The following is a 12279-nucleotide window of genomic DNA, read 5'->3' as shown; positions in this document are numbered from 1 at the left end:
GGGGGGCTGTGGCCTAGGGGGCAGAGGACAGTGTCAAATATAACATCATAATAAGTCATCTGGTTTCCTAAACATTATTATAGTATCATGACATAACATTTCAGTTAGCTGAGCGTCTTTCTAGACTTACAACAGGTGAAATCACCCGAGAAGATCACAAAATACAAGAATCCTGCAAGTAGGCTTTACTAGCTTTCAATAACCTAAACAGTAGTTAGTGATAGTGATATTAGTGGTGAAAGTTTAATTAAACCAAGTGACATGTAGCTTAAAGTATAGGCTAAAATAATTAGCCTAATTGAAGTTGGCTATACAGTAGCTACTGTTTAAAGTCACATAGTTGATGTTAATAGTTATCTATACAAATTATAAAGAAATAGTTTATGTTTATGACTGCTATCAACTTCAACTAGTTAGGAATACTTTTTACTTCATGTTAGTACTTGTGTTTTTTTTCCTGATTCTTGTATGTGATTTGTTCATACTACTGCTGTGACTAGCCTACAGCCATTTTTGGCCTACTCCTTATTTTTTGGAAAGAATATGAGAATGCCTGAAGCTAAAATATGTTTATTATCAACTTATTAAATTGCAGTATGCCTGATAGTGGCCTACCGAAACAATACCACTGAAAACAAGCCCGGGACAGAGTCTTGCTAGTAGCTTTGTTGAGGCTTTAGCTTAATGCTAATGTCAGCATGCCAAGGTTCAGGCTAAATGGCACCCAAGACAAAGTTTCAAAAAGATTATTGTTTAATTTAATTTAGTTTAATAAATTACCTACTAAGTATTTCTAAAGTATCTTCATTAATGCAGATTGATTGGTATCAAGATTACTTTGTTGACCTGGATTCAATTGACTGGGTCATTGTTCTTAATCAGATTGTTCTCACTTTGTTGATTAATTCATCGTAACTCTGCACTTCACACATAATCTTAGCAGACTGCCTTAATTGCCCCACAACTACCACAGATCACAGATGATTATAGCAGCTTTATACCTTTGATGTTGTTAATAGTCACATGTGTTGCAGTCAGATCTAAACAACACCAGAACTTATCCATGTAACTTAGACAAACATATTATCACATGACCTATTTCTAATGTTATTCTTATTTTATTGCTCTCTTGAATTGCAGCCTTGCTTGAAACTTGTTTGTTGATTGGCTGTGGGCAGTTTTTGTTCAAGCTGTTTTCTACAATATTAGATTAAAGTCAAAGAATAAAAAGCACATTTGGCAGCTCTGTGTTGCTCGTTCTCAGCGTCCATCCTCTCTCCTTCTGTGTTTTCTCTTCTCACCCTCCTCCCTTCACCCCCCTTTGTCATAAAAGACAGCCCAACACGAGCGTCTCAGAGAGGTCGAGAGAGTTGGGGGGGAGTGAAAGAGAGATAAAGGAGTGATCCGCACATTTCACACACACCTGTTTCTCATTCTCAAGCTCATCACTCTTGACAGGGTCGACAGGAGAGTGAGGAAGCACAGCGCACGCAGATCCTCTGGAAATATTTTACAGAGAATATAAACACAATCCAAAACAGAGCCATGCTAAGGCTCACATGATCTATACATAGGACATGCACACATATGCAACCTCCTTTCTTTATTCTGCTGTGGCGCCCATGTAGAACATTTCATATTAACAGGCCAAATCTGCTCCTGTGAAGCAGCTATGTCTGTCGCTAGCAGGAAAAGTGTTAAACTGATATATCAAGTTTAGAAAGTGTGTAAATGTGAAGCTTTAAAAATAGCACACTCACAGCCTTGAAAAGATGCAGGTTTTAAAAAAAGAGATCAATACGCTGCTGTATTATTAGAGGAATGGCATTTCTCAAAATAAAAGTTTCTGTTTCTGCCGTCACGCTGGATTTGGGGCACCTCCAGACTGGAGCCATGGCCGCCCTCTGCCACATCTGGGGCAGAAACACGATCCGCGTGTCCCATTCTCTGACCTCTGCCCCTTCAGTCACGACTTAAGGAAGCCACACTTCCTGCTGAGCCCTGTGTGCGAGGTGGCGAGCGACCTCAACCTTGTTTGACGCCAGCTTTTGAGCCCCCAGGAGGGCACTTCCTGTGTCAAGAGTCCTCTCTCTGCTGCTGCTATGTGGCTATGGATGGCTGAGGTAGCAGGTGGCTAATTCCTAGCATGATTCTTGGTGCCATTCAGCTGTTAAAGACCCTGTTAACTTGGGGTGATAATCCTATGGAAGCTGTGAAAGATCACGTACTGTGAAGGCGAGAGAGACAACCGAGGTCTAAAAGGATCTGAAATGTTTCAACTGCAAGGGATCAGACTCAAAGTTGTTGAAAGACAGTAGGGGGTCCTGCTAAATGAGTAAAAGTAGCCTACATCACAAGATTATTTCCCATTTATCAATTATCTTGGTTTCATTATTGAGACCTAAATATGTTGTTTTCTTAAAAGCAAATAAATCCCTACATGAGAAAACTGATATTTTCCAAATTTGTAATATCTTTGTGACGTGACTCACAGAAGCAGTTTATGACATTTAGTATTAACCAACAGAAGTTAACAACACTCTTCAGGTACCTGCTAACCCACATTTTAAGGGATTGATGGGCAGAGCTGTGGTCGTTTGACATCTTTCTTCAAATACCTCAGCATTTTTGCCTTAATCCATCTTTGAAGCAATTTCCTCAGAGACAGGCATGAAGGCCCCTTCATGCAGCTCCTGTTTACACATGTTATCTAACATGAGGGAATAGGATACCTACAAAAAAAATCTGGCAAATATTAGAAGTGAGGTTGTCATGTACGTTCTATCACTCCATGATGCCTCGAAGCCTTTTGGAAGAAAGAAACACACACGCATGGCCACAGATATTGTATAAAACAACTATTCGGGGTCCGCAGGGTTGAACAGAATCACACACACACACACACACACACACACACACACACACACACACACACACACACACACACACACACACACACACACACACACACACACACACACACACACACACACACACACACACACACACACACACACACACACACGTCCACTTGTATTTTCACTCTGTAGGTGTGTGTGAGAGCTTTGCTAACTTTGGAAAGACACATTTGAGTTTTAAATCCTGATAGTGAGATCAGTTTAGGAAAGTAAGGACATTTTGACCGTTTTTTTGTTTGTTGGATAAACAGAGTTAAAGGGTCACGTTTTCTATAGTTTTTCACTTCAAAATGTTTTAACTCCGTGACTTCATTTATTTGTTTACTTTTTTTTCATTGTAGATTTGGATTTGACCCTTTAAATAATACGTTGAGTGATATTCTATAATAACTATTTTGAAACACATCACTGAGCCGCTCTGTTAAACTGAATGGCATCTTTCTTCAGTAACGTGAACATGGACATTGTAGTTTATTTTGAGTTTATCTAACATACATGTTCATGCTGCTGTAAATACTCAAAAGTGAATTGATCCTCAGCTGAAAATAGTCCCTTGCACATTTATATTTACTCCGGTCTGAGTACATTTAGCAAAAAAGCAACAGAGCCCAGCTGTTTAAAGGGATTACTGAGCCTTAAAAAATAAGCCATAGCCTATATATTTATCTATGAAACCATTTTAAAGATTTATCTGAAGTGCCATACACAGTGAGGCTCTTGGTTTTGTTCTTTTCAAGAGATAATTTGACAAAAAACAAAAACATAAATTATCAAAATGTCCTCACGCTCACATTATCTTAGATTTAACACGAATAGCTAGGTTGAAGAGCACACACATACTCACACAAGTACACACACACAAACTTGAGGATTAATGACGCTTCAAAGGAAGCTGCACCGTGGCCAGCTTCCAGACCCGGCCCATCTTGGACCATTTGCTGGCATCTCTGTTGCTGATGCCGGCCTTGTGAGCCATGTGGTGGCTATTTGGAGCCACAGAGGTAATCGTCTGCACCAGCACTTTGTCTTCCGCAGGTTAAGTTCAACAATAAGGGGCCTGGGGCAGCTTAACCTGCTGTGGTATGGCTCCAACTTGATAGAGCCCATTTGTCTGGGAATGAAAAATGCTTCTCGGGTTTGAGAGTGAATGGAGTGAAAAGAGGAGGGTAACGCAATTCCCAACGTAAATGTATCAGGTGGCAAGAACACAACTCCAGCTGAATGCTAATGTTGCCCCAGGTTGTTGTTTGCAACACAGTCACCATATCAAGTTTATGAGATACAAAATATTTTTTGTCTACAACATGTTCCTCTACTTTGAACAAAATACATACAAACTGCTCTAATGTTAAGGAAATATGATTGTTTTGGTTAGATAATGAAAAAGTCAACACACAATGTGTCCTGCTTCAAGTCAGCATGAACCTTTATTAATATTTAACCAAAAGAGTTCCCACACTTTCTACAAACATAAGAGCCTTAACATAACCATGGCAATGGTAATCAGCTTTAAGTATGAGGAACAGAAATGGTAGGAAAACAAATGGCTCTAAAATGTGTGAACAAATTATGTTTGCACCGACCAGTCTGCAAACCCATTCAGTTTTATTTTGAGGCAGCATTGAGTGTCCCACAAAACAAATTAGCCAATGCAAGTATAAAAACATATTTTCTGGCAGCATTGACTTGTCTTCAGTCATCTTCACTTGTAGGGACCTGATGGTTGACCCAAACATGCTCACACCGGTGTGTCCTCCTCTGTTTATCTTTCCCTTTGTGCTGACCTTTGACCCTCTCCCCACCACACTCCTCCTGCCAGTTACGACGCCTTTTGTTTAGACTTTACATCTGGTGGAGGAACAGCATGTCCCTACATTGTTTTGTTTTAGTGTTCACAAGCTTCCTCAAAGAAGAAGAATAAGGATAAAAGAAAATGTGTGATACAGTATATCAGAACTATGAAGCCACAGTTGTTTGGATATACATGAAGCATTGTTTTGTTTGATCTCCAACATGCAGCAGCTTTGATTGACATCTGGGTTTCAGCCAAATCCTATTGTGGTGTGAAATGCTGTGTTGTGGATCGGAGCCATCTACCTGCATGTGTCTGGGCAGCTCATAGTTTGTTTTGTATGCTGAAGGAATGTACGATGAGACTGGCAAGAATGTAATATTTCCTATTATGAAAGATCAATATTTGTGTAAGTACAGAGAGAAGCAGCTATCTCATCACATAGGGAGACATTCACTGGGTATTTCCACTTGGCTCAGGAACTCGTAGCCTTTGGCAGAACATCTTTCCTGGGGTGAAACAACAGCAGACGATGAAGGGCATTGTGAAAATATCTTTACAATCAGACTTAGAGGTAAGTCAGCCAATACGTTTTCACATAAACAACCCGAAACAACACATTCATGCCTTCTATGATAACAAACTCTTGAAAGTAGGGGGATTTGTTTTGTATGTGGGGCAGTGTATGTCAGCTGGATGGTTGTATATATGGCAGCTGAGCCACCTGCAATAATATTGAACACAGTAAAAGTTTGTTGGAACAAGACAAAAAATGAGGACTCTTTGAATTTGGTGCAAGAGCCTTTCTATGTTGTCTTATTAAAGTCCTGATAATAAATTGATACTCCACCCAAAATCAAACATGGTTGTATCAAAGTCTTCTCCAGGGGCGGACTGGCCATCGGGACGTTCGGGACGAATCCCGATGGGCCAGGACTGAAGTGGGCCGGTCGGACGATGTGGGCCGTTCGGATAAGTCACTAGCACCCCCCCCCCCGTCGACAATTTACTAGCGGCATTTACTTGCGGTACCGAGGTGGGCCGGCTGTACCGAAGTGGGCCGGTCGAGAGTCCCGGGCTGATTTGTAGTCCGAGTCCGCTCCTGGTCTTCTCTGATGTAGGGTTTAAAAGGAGCTGTGGTCAGCTTGAAATTCCAACTTTATTTATAATGCATCTTCCTCTTAAAGGTGGGGTAGGTAAGTTTGAGAAACCGGCTCGAGATACACTTTTTGTTATATTCCATGGAATGCTCTTAACATCCCGATAGCAATGAATATCTTAAGTGCTTTGACAAAAAATCCATAAAAAAATGTCCTCTGTGGAAGCCGTAGTACTGTAAAAAGCACGACCAATCATTTTAGCCGGCCCGGCTAAAGTAACTGGATGGCCTACCTGCCTGTCAGCCTTCCATCTGTGCACAAACTTATCTCGTGCCCACATTCGTGTGTGTTGGAGGAGGGGCTCTGTAAGGAAGTAGCGGATTTCTTCCGGCTGTGTATTTTCAAATTCTAGCGCACTCGAGCTGGTTTCTCCAAAATGACCTACCCAACCTTTAAAAAGCTTTTACAATTACCGCAACATATACCCTCTGTCCTAATGTTCTTAGTTTTCCCAACAGAAACGTTTACAGGAAACATTTAGAAAAATAGGTTAAGTGAGTTGTGGTGTTTTTTAGTGTGAAATCGAAGTATACATGTGACTGATATCCAGAGTTAACATGTGAACAATGAAGATATAAATTGTGCTTGTGTAACCAACATAATATTTCTAGATATCATGGGTGCTTAATCATAGATGTGAGACTCTTACCAAGTTAAAAAAGTTTGAGCTTTGGATTTTAAGTGCATTTAAATGATCATGCAACATTTTCTTTTTTTATGATCTCCTTGTCAATTGAACTGTGAAAGCACATTTTCTATTTTCAAGTGTTACCTTGAGTGTCACATTTCACACTCTTTCAGGTGATAGACGTTTGGAAAGAACTAGGAAATCATGTGAGGGTGTTTTTCATAATTTTGAAACACTGTAAAGCCCCATTATGGAGGATGAATCTGGACTGTTAGGAAGCGAGACAGACTTCAAAGGTCATGATCACATACTGTAGGAAAGCCAGCCCATGCACTTCAACAGAATCTATCAAACAGCTGGCCCAAAACAGATGTGGATCTCAAATCCAAGATAATCCCCTCTAGAACAACCTTCCACTTAAAACACATCAGAACCAACCTATAAACCTGGGCCTATTTTACATCTACACCACCAATTAGTATCATTATGGAGCGCTCCACATCCGAAACAGGCCACTTCCTCCTCCACTGTACAGCACAGAACCAGGTGAAATCAAAATGGTTTCCACATGACGGGTGATGTATGGCTCCCGTGGGCCAGCTAATGAGCTACATCGAGCATTAGGGTCATCCGTGAGATGGTTTGCCGATTGGGTCTAATTCCCACAGTTAGCGAACAAGCCAAACAAAGCTTCATTTAAGGAAAGTCACGCTCCAACAGCTTTTCCTGTTGTAATTCACCCTTGGATGAAGTCGAGTGAAAGAGGATGCTGTCCCTCTCTCTGTGGTCCCATGGTTCTCTCTGATTTATCCTCATCCCCTGCAGGAAGACCTCCTCACCTGTGCTGTGGCAGAGGTGTTGAGCAGGGTAAGTGTCCCCGTGACAGGCCTCATTGTCCCCTCCGGGATGGAAGTCCGTCTCTCCTTTGTGCTTGTCCCTCAACAGGAGACACAGACCTTTTACCATCGGGGTCCCAGCCTGTGGGGACATGCATGGGTTCACATTATGTAGCGGCTCGGCTTTTTGAACAGCGAGGTGGTCGGATGTGGACAAACTGGTGCTTGTCAACACCTATGTTGTCCCAAAACATGAGACTAAGTGGACATACCTTGTAGGGATGTGAAGCGTGGAGACGTGGCGCAGTTTGCTCGTCTCTCGTTTGTTCCTCCTCACACGAGTATGTCTTTCATGAAGTTGATTTAATCTTTAACAGATCATTTGGAGCAGAACTCTGCATACTCAAATTGTTTTTTTTTACAAAGACAGCAAGCTTGCATTATGATATAATTTGAAAAGTGTGGTAGGGTAAAACTCAGTTCAAATGTATTGTTTGGATGGGCCATGTGTTCACCAAACGTTTCTCTGGTTAATGACGGTGGGAGCGCAGCAGCTTGCTTCCAGGCCAAAGGCTTCACACCCAGGTGCCAAAGTGTTTGTTGCCTTTTTGACCAGGATAGTGACAAGCAACCACCATCATTGCCAACATATGAGTTGTAATTGAACTACTGACCAAATGAGCACAAACCCACAAGTCATGGATCAAAGTCAAGGGAATAAAGCTCTTTAATGTTCCTCTCTTCTTATCGGTAGGTCTTGTTCTGTAATGACAGCCACTTATTAAACACACCATTTGAATTTACAACTTTTTATGATGTAAATTCTATTGAGCGAATGTCTGTTTGTGTCTAATGAGTCTGTGGCCTCGGGGGAAACTAATTTACAGCCGCTTAAAAACAACGACGGCAAATGGTTTAAGTTAACTTGTTCAGCTCAAACATGTGGGCACTTTACATAATGTGTCCCAGTAGGTTATCTGCCAGTTCTTTAGGAACCCTTGCAAGATCTCACAGCGCTCGCAGATCTTTGATTCTGCTCTTTGGCAAATGTCACCGACAGTTTGTGCGCTCCCATGTTTCATGGCTGTCAGTCACTGAGGTGGTCTTAGCTTTTAACCCCTTGGAGGTTCAAAGAGAATGGATTTTCCCAGTGCCATCAGCCTTAATCAAAATCACATTGTGTGCAGCTATTGGCCCATGGTGAAACTTGGAGGCTTATCCCGAATTTAACTTTGATTAGCCTTCGTCCTTGGATTGAGTTGCCCACCGTCCTCTGCTCTTTGATCTGCTGGAGCTCGTGCAGGAAGCTTTAGTACCCCCTAATCAGCAGTGTGGAGCGGTCCAAGCTTCCCTGAGGGCTGCATGGGGAAAACTGACCCACAGTGTGAGCATTAGGGGCTGAGACTAAGCGAGAAAAACAGAGCCAGATTGGCAGACACACAGGCTGGCTCCAGCCAAGGATAACCTCAGGGTACTCCCAGGCCGAATGTCACATGGTCATTAAATCAAGGAGCCTCCATTAAACTGGACACAACTGCTTTTAACGCCAGTGTCTTACACACTGACACCCTTTATCTCATCATTACAGGGATCGCTGCCCAGTGCACAGTTATTGAAATAAACGGGAGGTTTGACAATGCTTGAGGGCAGTGTTAAATCTACAAAACACTTGGTAGAGTATTGGGACTGGCTATTGCAGTAATTCCAGGTTAGGTGCTGGTCTAGTGTTTTCGGGGGTCTTGTTTTGCTTATTGACTTGATTCTAAAACTTGCGCTAACACGAATGGTTAAAGGAATAATTCACCAGCAAAATGACTAAACTGTAGAGGCAAGAATTCAAGGTAACACAGGGTGAGTAATTGGTAAACACTCATGTTGTGGGTGAGTTTGATTTCCACTGGGACTTGTGCACTTAATCCATGTATCTTACAAATGAGGAGTTCTAAATTATACTTGAGTAAAGTAAAGTATTTGCCTTTTTCGCAAAACCCAGCAGCCTGTACTTCTCATCTGTAAAACTTCCTTCAGAGGTTCTCTGGGGTCAAACAATTTGGGTTAGGCCTTGGTTGGAGTCCTGAGACCTTTCTGCTCTAAAAACATGTCAAATGGAGCTTGACCTAAATGTCTTTCTTTTGCCTCAGACCTCCCACTCACAGGTTGCTTTCAAAGGTCACAAGTCTGCTTTGGTCAGTGTCTAATGTCATTTCTTGTGCGAGCTTTGCCCTAATAGAGTCACAGAGGATCCTCTCTATCTTGTTGTTTACCTGTTCCTGCTGAAATGAAGACATACAAGTGTGGGAATCTTTTGACGATTGCAAAACAACAGATTGCACATTGAGTTTGACAGAGTCATATTTCAACGGTGCTCTGTTGCACGTCATGCCAATAATCTTTAATAAAATGTTGTGCTGCAAGCCGGTGAAAAAGCAAGGCAATCAATAAAGTCAAAAACAGATTGAAAACATTTCTAGAAGGCAAGTCGCACCATGTTTACAGTTAGTGCGACAAGATTACTGTTGTGGTATCACTAATAAGAGATTAGCTATGTTAAAAACAACACCATCGTAACTTGAAATCTGTTTGTCCTCTTGTTATTCTTAACCCTTCGACTGCCTCTTTTATCAGCCTGAAGTTTCTGTTTTGTCTCCAGGGACAAAGCTTTAACAAGAAAGATGCTATAAACAGGAAACAGAGGCCCTCTCTGGTTTCGTTGCTCATTGCTCCCAGGAAGCGACAGCCCCATTTCAGTGAGTGACACAAACCAGAACACACACACACACACACACACACACACACACACACACACACACACACACACACACACACACACACACACACACACACACACACACACACACACACACACACACACACACACACACACACACACACGCACACACACACACACACACACACACACACACACACACAAACACAGTCCTCAGCATCTAGTATCAGGCTTTGTTGATCTACTTGACACCAGGACCTTCCACTTGTCGACGCAGTTAGTGGAAATATACCTTGAGTTTTGCAATGACTTCCCACTCGAGCATTGATTCTGCCCAAGAAAAGTCCAAGAATTCATAATCCAAACTAAAACACGAGGACACGGATGTGAGACATACTTACTGTAAGTACGTTTTGTAGTGATCATATTTCGGGGACAATGTAATGTTAATCAAGTGATTCGTGAACATGGAAAAATAATGCAGCCCTGTTATTGCTTCACTTCCTTGTTAACTTGAGGTCACAGGAGTCATGTTTTCTTTTTGATTTTCTGAATCAGATATGTTGGTAGAAGGACAATAACCTGAGTCTGAACAACACCTATGAATCAGTGGGAAACATTGCTTTGAGAGGAAAAAATTACAAAGTATGATATTGGGAAACCCCAAGGAGCATTGCTTCACAGATAACCGACTTTTCAAACCTGTGAATTATAGCAAAAGAAAAGAATCGGTCTCTCTCAAACTCTCCAGCTTCTATCACTTGGACAAACACACACCCACACACAGATACCGAGTCCAACCTGACTGACTTGCAGCTGTGTCAGCAAGAGTTGGAAAATAAAAATAAATCTCAAAAGAGAGAAAAGGAGGCTAAGGAATACATAAAGATAAGAGGAAGAGTGGGAAGGAAAAGCAAGTGTTTATGTTGGCCCGCCTCTTCCTTCAGGCCCTTCAGTTTTATGTGTGTAAATATGGGTGTGTCTGTTATGTGCGTTGGTACATGATTGAGTCAGTGCACACCCTCCTCTGCGTACCTGCATCACGGTTTTGAGTGAGTGAGTCAGTGTTTGCAGGTAAGTGTTAATGAGAGTGATAATGCTGGTGATGAAGTGCCTAACTGACAGACTGCTGTGGGCTGATGTGAGGAGGACTGTCAGGCATCAGTAAGCTGTGTAATGATGACTCATAACTCTTCTGACTGAGTCTGACTGTAACTGTGTTTGTTCTTTTTATGACTTTCTTTTTCTAATTTTTATTGGGATGACGACAACTAGGCAACAAACAGTAAATGACACGGTACACTCCAGTTTGGATGCCAGGTATATTCAAGCTGCTACAAATATTTTCCCCTTCAACTTTAATGGACTCCACCGTGGATTTATCATTGTGTTGAGCTTGATGCATCACGGTTGGCTGTTGCTTGTCTTGTGTCTTTAAAGCTGGACCACTATAGGTTGTTATAACCCTTAACTCACACATTTTAATGAGCCTATCTGTGCTACTTACTCCGATACCCCAACATTCTTGGCAAACATCAGTGTTATTCAATTTCCTTTTTATACAAGAAATGTAAAATATTTCTCCAATACTTTTACAACATTTTTCAGTAGTTTATATAAAATGAAGAAGCTGCACACCTGGATCCGACCAACGTTTCTGACTTGCCAGGAATCCATCGCCCTACAGATGGTTAATCATCCTGGCAATAATTTGGTCCTTGTGACAGCCCTCAAACTGCACATCGAACAGCAACTGATCCGGCAGAAATTCCAAAAATAAATCGAAGGAAATCAGCTTCAAATTGGGAATATAATCTTAAAACAGACCATCAAGCATACGCAGAGTCAGAGGTGAAAGAAAATACAAGTTGGTAGATTAGAACATGTCTTACTCACATAAACGAATGAGATATTTTGATGATCAAAAAAGTCATAGCATGCTTGTGACCCAAAGATTAAACGGTAAATGTGTCATTTTTAAAGAACGACATTCCTATCTGAGGTTAGCAATAATCTAAATGTAAATTCAGAGTGAACATTTGAAGGCCCACTGTGATGCATTTCAGGTTAATATGACATGGGAGGATGAAATTGGAAAAAATGCACCAACAGTGACTCACCATTTGTTATTTATTTGAGAGATGGGTCTCATCAATAATTGTGCATCTGATGGAGACTGTGATAGACGGAGGCTCTTATTACATACACAGACTGAGT

Source organism: Trematomus bernacchii, unplaced genomic scaffold (assembly GCF_902827165.1).
Source record: "Trematomus bernacchii unplaced genomic scaffold, fTreBer1.1, whole genome shotgun sequence".
NCBI classification, from domain to species: Eukaryota; Metazoa; Chordata; class Actinopteri; order Perciformes; family Nototheniidae; genus Trematomus; species Trematomus bernacchii.
Note: the sequence above shows the minus strand (reverse complement) of the source record.